Here is a 6,000-nt window from a genome sequence, read left to right on the forward strand (position 1 = left end):
TGCAAAATGGCTTCGAATCCCGAAAGAACACCAGTCATTGCTTTTGGAGAAGTTTGGTTACTTTTTTAGCAAACGCGGGTGGAGATATGCTCCCTATTAAGCACCATGAAGGTCATATAAAAGACACTTTAAATAACAAAATCACCATTTCAGATAAAATTTTGAATTGTCAACCGTCCACTTCGGCCAAAAACGCTTCTAATGAATTTTTTTTTATGTGCAGCTTCTTCCACAGTTAACGTAGGAAATTATTGTATAGTAAACTCAGTGGACTTGTACCTAAAAAAAAATAAATAGTTTTACTAAGTACGAGTCAAGTGAGTTAAATTATCGGCTCTGTTCATGTAAACACAACTTTTTAAATGTCCCCATAAAAAAATCAAAGGGTGTCGGATTCGGAGACCTAGGTGGTCATTCTATTGGTAGACGCCTTCCAGTCCACCTTCCATCAGATTGATTATCCAAAAAAACCCTGCCTTAATGTGGGAATGCCCCATTCTGTCGAAACCAAATTCTGCGATCTAAATTTTATAATTCCAATCGTCTGTCAGGACATCTTCTGACATTTTCTTGTAAAGCCATTTCCGTCGTTGTTACATGGGGGTTGTCTTCTAATGATAACAAGAGATTCAACTTGGTGTTATCGTTTATTTGTGGTGTTCCACATCTTGGAACATCTCTCACGTTTCCGGTGCTTCCAGCGATTGCAGGTCGTTCAAAATGTACTTCGTTGAACAAAGCACACACTTCTTCGTGGCTTCGAAGCCTATGGCCACAACCTTACCATCATTAGGATTTCTATACGTTATTTTTCGGTTAAACGAGCCATTGTTATGCGACTTTGACAGAAGTATAGACATACAAAAAACATATTTGTTTACAAATCACAAACTACCGGATTACATACCGCCAAAAAGTATTCTTTATTTTACTAAAAATATAAAAATACTAGCTGACCCCGTGAACTTCGTTTCATCTACAATTTAATTTTAAATCTGCAAAACTGAATGCTTTGAAATCTTGCAGATGTTTTAAACATATGATAAGCATAATAAATTTGTATTCAAAATATATTTACTTATCCCCTCCAAAAAATTGATAACGTCAGCCCAAAATTTTGCCAAATGAATCCTATCTAAAATGTCCGAAATAGGATGAGACTATACTTGTGATTTCTCATTCCATCATATTTATTAGTTTTGCTTATAGGCGGTGCCTCAAAAAAATTAGTCACTAATAAGTCAATGTATTTTATTAATTGAATCAAGAATTGCAAAACTGAATTTTGAAATATTGCAGACGTTTTGAACTTACTGTTTGACATGGTAGGTTTTTAATCAAAATATATCTGTTTATCAAGCCCAAAAACTTGATGACGACATCTCAAGATTTTGACGAATAAATCCTATATAAAATGTGCAAAATATCATCAGTAATTTACCATTGCATTCATATTTTTTAGATTTGCTTTTACACTGACTCAAAAAAATGTATCGATCAGTCAATTTATTTTATTGAATAATTCAAGAGTTGCAGAAATGAATATTTTGAGATCTTGCAGACGTTTTAAAGTTATTGTAAGCATGGTAAATTGTTAAGAATATTTATTTTTTCCCCCAAAAAAATTGATGGAACGGCTCACTCGATTTTCGCAGATAATTTTGTGAATACAATACAGTTATTTTTAGTATTACACTGCAGCAATCCAAGGTGGTATACGTGTTGATCGTAAATGTTGATTAGGTCATCACAAAATTGTGTGAAGAAAAGACTCAACTCGAAAATGCTGAATATGTTTCATTACACTTTTGGTGCGAAGGAAGTTCTGTCGAAACAACGTTCGATCAGTTCTTTGACAATGGTTGATATAAATCAAACTCAGTAGATGCTTATACTCGAAATACGAAGTATCTACTCGAATATCAAATCAAAATATTTCTAGTTTTTCTAGATGATGCTAATACTTCAGTAGGTAACAGTTGATACTCAAGTAGCATCTCGATACATACAACAAAAAAGGAAAACAGTGACAGTGTTCAACCATCAAGGCAAAAATCAAGTCACCAAAATATAAGTTAGTATGGGGTAGAGACCTTGAGATGGGAATCTCTATGGCCAGTGTTAGAAAAAACGCACTGCACAATTTATGCATAAATAAAAGTTAATTACCTGAAAAGTTCTCGATATTCCCGCTCCAAATGTGTTTTTCAAACTGAGTGCACCTTTTGACAACGTTCCACGTCCATGAAAGTAGTCAAAGTTTAGTCAAAATTCACTCTTACAACGATCCTACTCGTTTTCTAAGCTGCTTTACAGACAGCTCAGTCATTTGCCACGCCGATGCTCATTTTTAGATTAAATGCTCACAAAACGCGTAGATGTTCAATTTGTGTCCAGGGAGATACAATGTTTCCAAGTAGGTACTCAGTACATAGAGTAGATGCTCAGGTATATAAGAGTAATGATGAAGTAGGTACTTCGTACTTCGAATGTGAGTATCTACTCAGTTTTATTCATACCACCCAATGTCTCGCTTCAATGTTTGATTATGTTGATTATGAGCACAACGCTGATCAACTTCCATATCCGAATTACCCATGAGATAAATCATTGCGGTTTGCACCTGAGGTAGCACATTTGATTGACTTCGTGGATCTATGTCAGCTTGTCGTCTTCTCGACATTGTAATGAACTTCATAAAACGACACAGAATTATTTTCACAGTCAATCAAATCTATTAATTTTGTCTTGAGAATTTTAAAATATTGAAAACTTCAAATTAAATCCTCGAACAACGATAAAGTTTGAGGTTTTGTCGAAACCAACAAAGTGAATAGAACGGCAGATCAAAATTAATAAGAAACTTTCGCAATGTGTAACTAAATTCACTTTAACCAAGACTTTTCTTAAAATAAACGACGTTTTTTTTTTTCTACAAAAAAACAAAGAACGGTTTGAAATGCAATATACTTTTCACAATCGGACGGAATAAATAGTTTTGTATGACACGTCAGTTAGACGACAAGTCCGTCAGGAACGCCAACTAGTGAAATTAATTCGAATTGGCGATTCCCATACAAAATTTTTAGAATTTTTTGATTTTTTACCTGTCCTTTTAAGTTTTCCCTATTTTTTTTTTATTTATAAACCATCCCCGTAATATAAAAAATTCTTCAAATCCGTCAAGCCGTTTTTGAGTTTTAGCGAGACTAACAGGAACAGCAATTGATTTTTATTATATAGAAGATTAAAAAATGGGGGTTGGTGGTAGAAAGGTGAAAATTTAGAATTATATGTATTTTTTGATGCCAGATGTTAACAAAATTAAAATAAAAAATTTTGTCCAAAAAATAAACAAACAATTTTTAGGGTGGGCCACCCTTATCACTTAGGGGTATGAAAAATAGTTTACAACCTATTCTCCGACCTACCGAATATAGATAAAAAATTTCATACAAATCGGTCAACCCGTTTCGGAGGAGCTCGGTTACAAACACTGTGACGCGAGAATTTTATACATAATGCATTATTATTTTAGAACAAATTTCATTACCATAAAAAAGGTTATACTGAGTCGACCTTAAAAGATAGACATATGCTGTCGCGGAGTTTTCTTTAGAATTTTTAGAGGGGAACAATTTCATTACACATAATTTTTACGTAACTTTAACCGTTTAAGCAGCGTAAGCAACGGAAGCTGTCAACGGAGGAATAATTTTCCCGTTTTTCCGAATTTTTCATTGCTACTTCGCTCTTATTGATCGTAGCGTGATATTATATAGCCTATATATAAATGCGCTAAATGGACTATCCAACACAAAAAGATTTTTTGAATTCGAACCAGTAGTTTCTGAGATTAGCGCGTTCAACCAAACAAACACTTCAGCTTTATAATATAAGTATAGATTTGGATTTCATTTTGTCTCGTGTTCATATCATGTTTATTTCGTTTGTTATTAGTTTTCTGCATTGTGTTTGCTATGCAACACCTACATCAAGCTACATTTTCATATGTAGAAAAATAAACTTTATCAAATAATGCAACGAAACTTGAATATAAATTATTTCGAAGAATAATATGTACGTAGAGAAATGTTTCACAGTGAACATTTCCATTATGTCAAGGAAGTGAGTAAACTATTCTTATATCTCAACTTATAATAATTAATTTAAATTTTTTTAAAGGTTATTAAAACAACAATTATTAACAACTCTGGCTTTGTCTGTGCTACAGAAATTTGAAGACACTTTACAGAAAACGATGGATACAATTAAAACTGTTTAGAGGTGACAATATAAACGATTCTGATCATGCACTAATAACGACATTACGTAAATGTAAGTTTGCTCCTATCACGTCATGTAACGTGGGAATGAGTTCTTCTAAATATAAATACCTATTTAGCTGACAAATGGCAAAGCCTTACAGCAAATTTCGAGGAATGTCTAGTTTGTAATATAAACAAATAAAAAAACACAACTTCGACGAGGAATTTTTTGTTGCATAAAAATACTCAATTTAGGATTTTAAGGGACTATTTTTAATACGTTAAAGACCTATTTCAATCACATTTAATAAAAACAACTTGGACACTCCGTATATTGAAAGTAACTAATTAAAATTTCCTGCGAATTCTTAATTTTAAAATTTTATTTATTTACAAAAAAAACATCTCTTACCGGCACATTTATTTTTTTCAACAAACTACCGCAAAATATCGGAAAAACACCGTCAACAAGCACCTAAATGATACCATACACCGCTCCAATGCAATAACCCGTCCGCTGTTAATAACAATAATCCGACAAGAGCAAGTCGGTAATACAATATTAGTTTCAAGTACGCGCTTGTGTAAACAGATTAAACAATTGCTGCCGTTTTTTCCATCTCCATTATCAAATATTGATTCACGAACGTCGTAATTTTAATCGCATCGCGAACGTCAACAAGTGTGCAAAGTCTGGCCGAGCGCCGTTTTGGACTGTCCGTTGACGTCGCCGCGAAGAAGTGTTAAAAAGTGGCGCCGGTTCGAAGTGGGTGATCGGGTCTGGGTGAAATCGTCAAGACTGACCTTAGAGAGGTCGCTGTCGTCCGGCAGCATCCATGTTGTCGACGACAAAGTTCCCACAACAATTTGTCGCTCGCGAAAACGGCGAAGGCGGCGACGTCACACGTTCTGCGGAAGGCGCGTTTCCTGCGAAGTTCGCGCGTCGACTGGCGTTGAGACGCGAGCGCCTGCTACAGGTGGTGAAGAGACGTCATTCTGCGCCTACGCATCGTCTCTTTCACGGTGATAACGCATCTCCGACACACGCAACAAATGATGGAAATTAAACGCTTGTAATCGCATTGTTCGATGGGTTTGACGAGCGAAGGAGGCGTAACGCGGAAGCGCACGAGAAATCCGTAATGAGATAAAGGACGACTGGCTTTTTTAGCCGAAGAAAAGCTGCCTGAAATACGGTCGGTGTAAAGTTTACGGGGAAACGAGACGCAACTACTAAAACTAGGAACTTTTCCTGGGTTTTAGATTCGCTACTCGGTAACAGGAAAGTCTGATTTGATAGTTTGAAAAATACAGGAATGTCGGTCCCCGTTTCCGTTTGTCACTTATTTGTCGTCTATTCATTAGGCGTTTTATTAGACAGATAATATGCGAAACTACTGAACTGATTGTTGACATTTTAAATGTGTCTGGGAATCTCATATCAACTCAGTCTTACTAATATTTTGATGACGTCACCTTAAAATAATGCTTTAAAACGTGCACGCAAAATTTGTAGAATGAAATTTTGCAGTATATCTTAGAATTACATCTTTTTGAAATTTCAGTTCTAAATTAATAGATACTGATTTACAACTTATTGAAGATCGATTTTTTTTTATGGTTTTATGATTCTATAGATCTATGATGAATAAAGTTGCTTTGCTATCTAAATACCGTAGTATTAACGTTGTTGTTATGTGAACTATGCAGCTCAGCGCTGGAGCTTTATTAC

General features: G+C 34.9%; 1 protein-coding gene across 4 annotated transcripts in view; it reads right to left on the reverse strand.

Moving 5' to 3' along the window:
* LOC135130705 (uncharacterized protein) overlaps positions 1–5,203 on the reverse strand; it is a 573,502-nt gene extending 568,299 nt beyond the window's left edge. For 3 of the 4 annotated variants that reach the window (XM_064058149.1, XM_064058144.1, XM_064058145.1), the window contains exon 1: positions 5,073–5,203. The gene's annotated coding sequence lies outside the window, so the exon portion shown is untranslated. Of the gene's footprint in view, positions 1–4,680; positions 4,728–5,072 lie in introns of those variants that run through there. The other variant, XM_064058146.1, reaches the window with a different exon arrangement.
* Between the last annotated feature and the right edge of the window lie 797 nt (positions 5,204–6,000).

The sequence above is a fragment of the Zophobas morio genome, unplaced genomic scaffold, assembly GCF_036711695.1.
Source record: "Zophobas morio isolate AGI-343-1 ecotype UQ-CSIRO unplaced genomic scaffold, CSIRO_AGI_Zmor_V1 ptg000017l, whole genome shotgun sequence".
Taxonomy (NCBI): Eukaryota; Metazoa; Arthropoda; class Insecta; order Coleoptera; family Tenebrionidae; genus Zophobas; species Zophobas morio.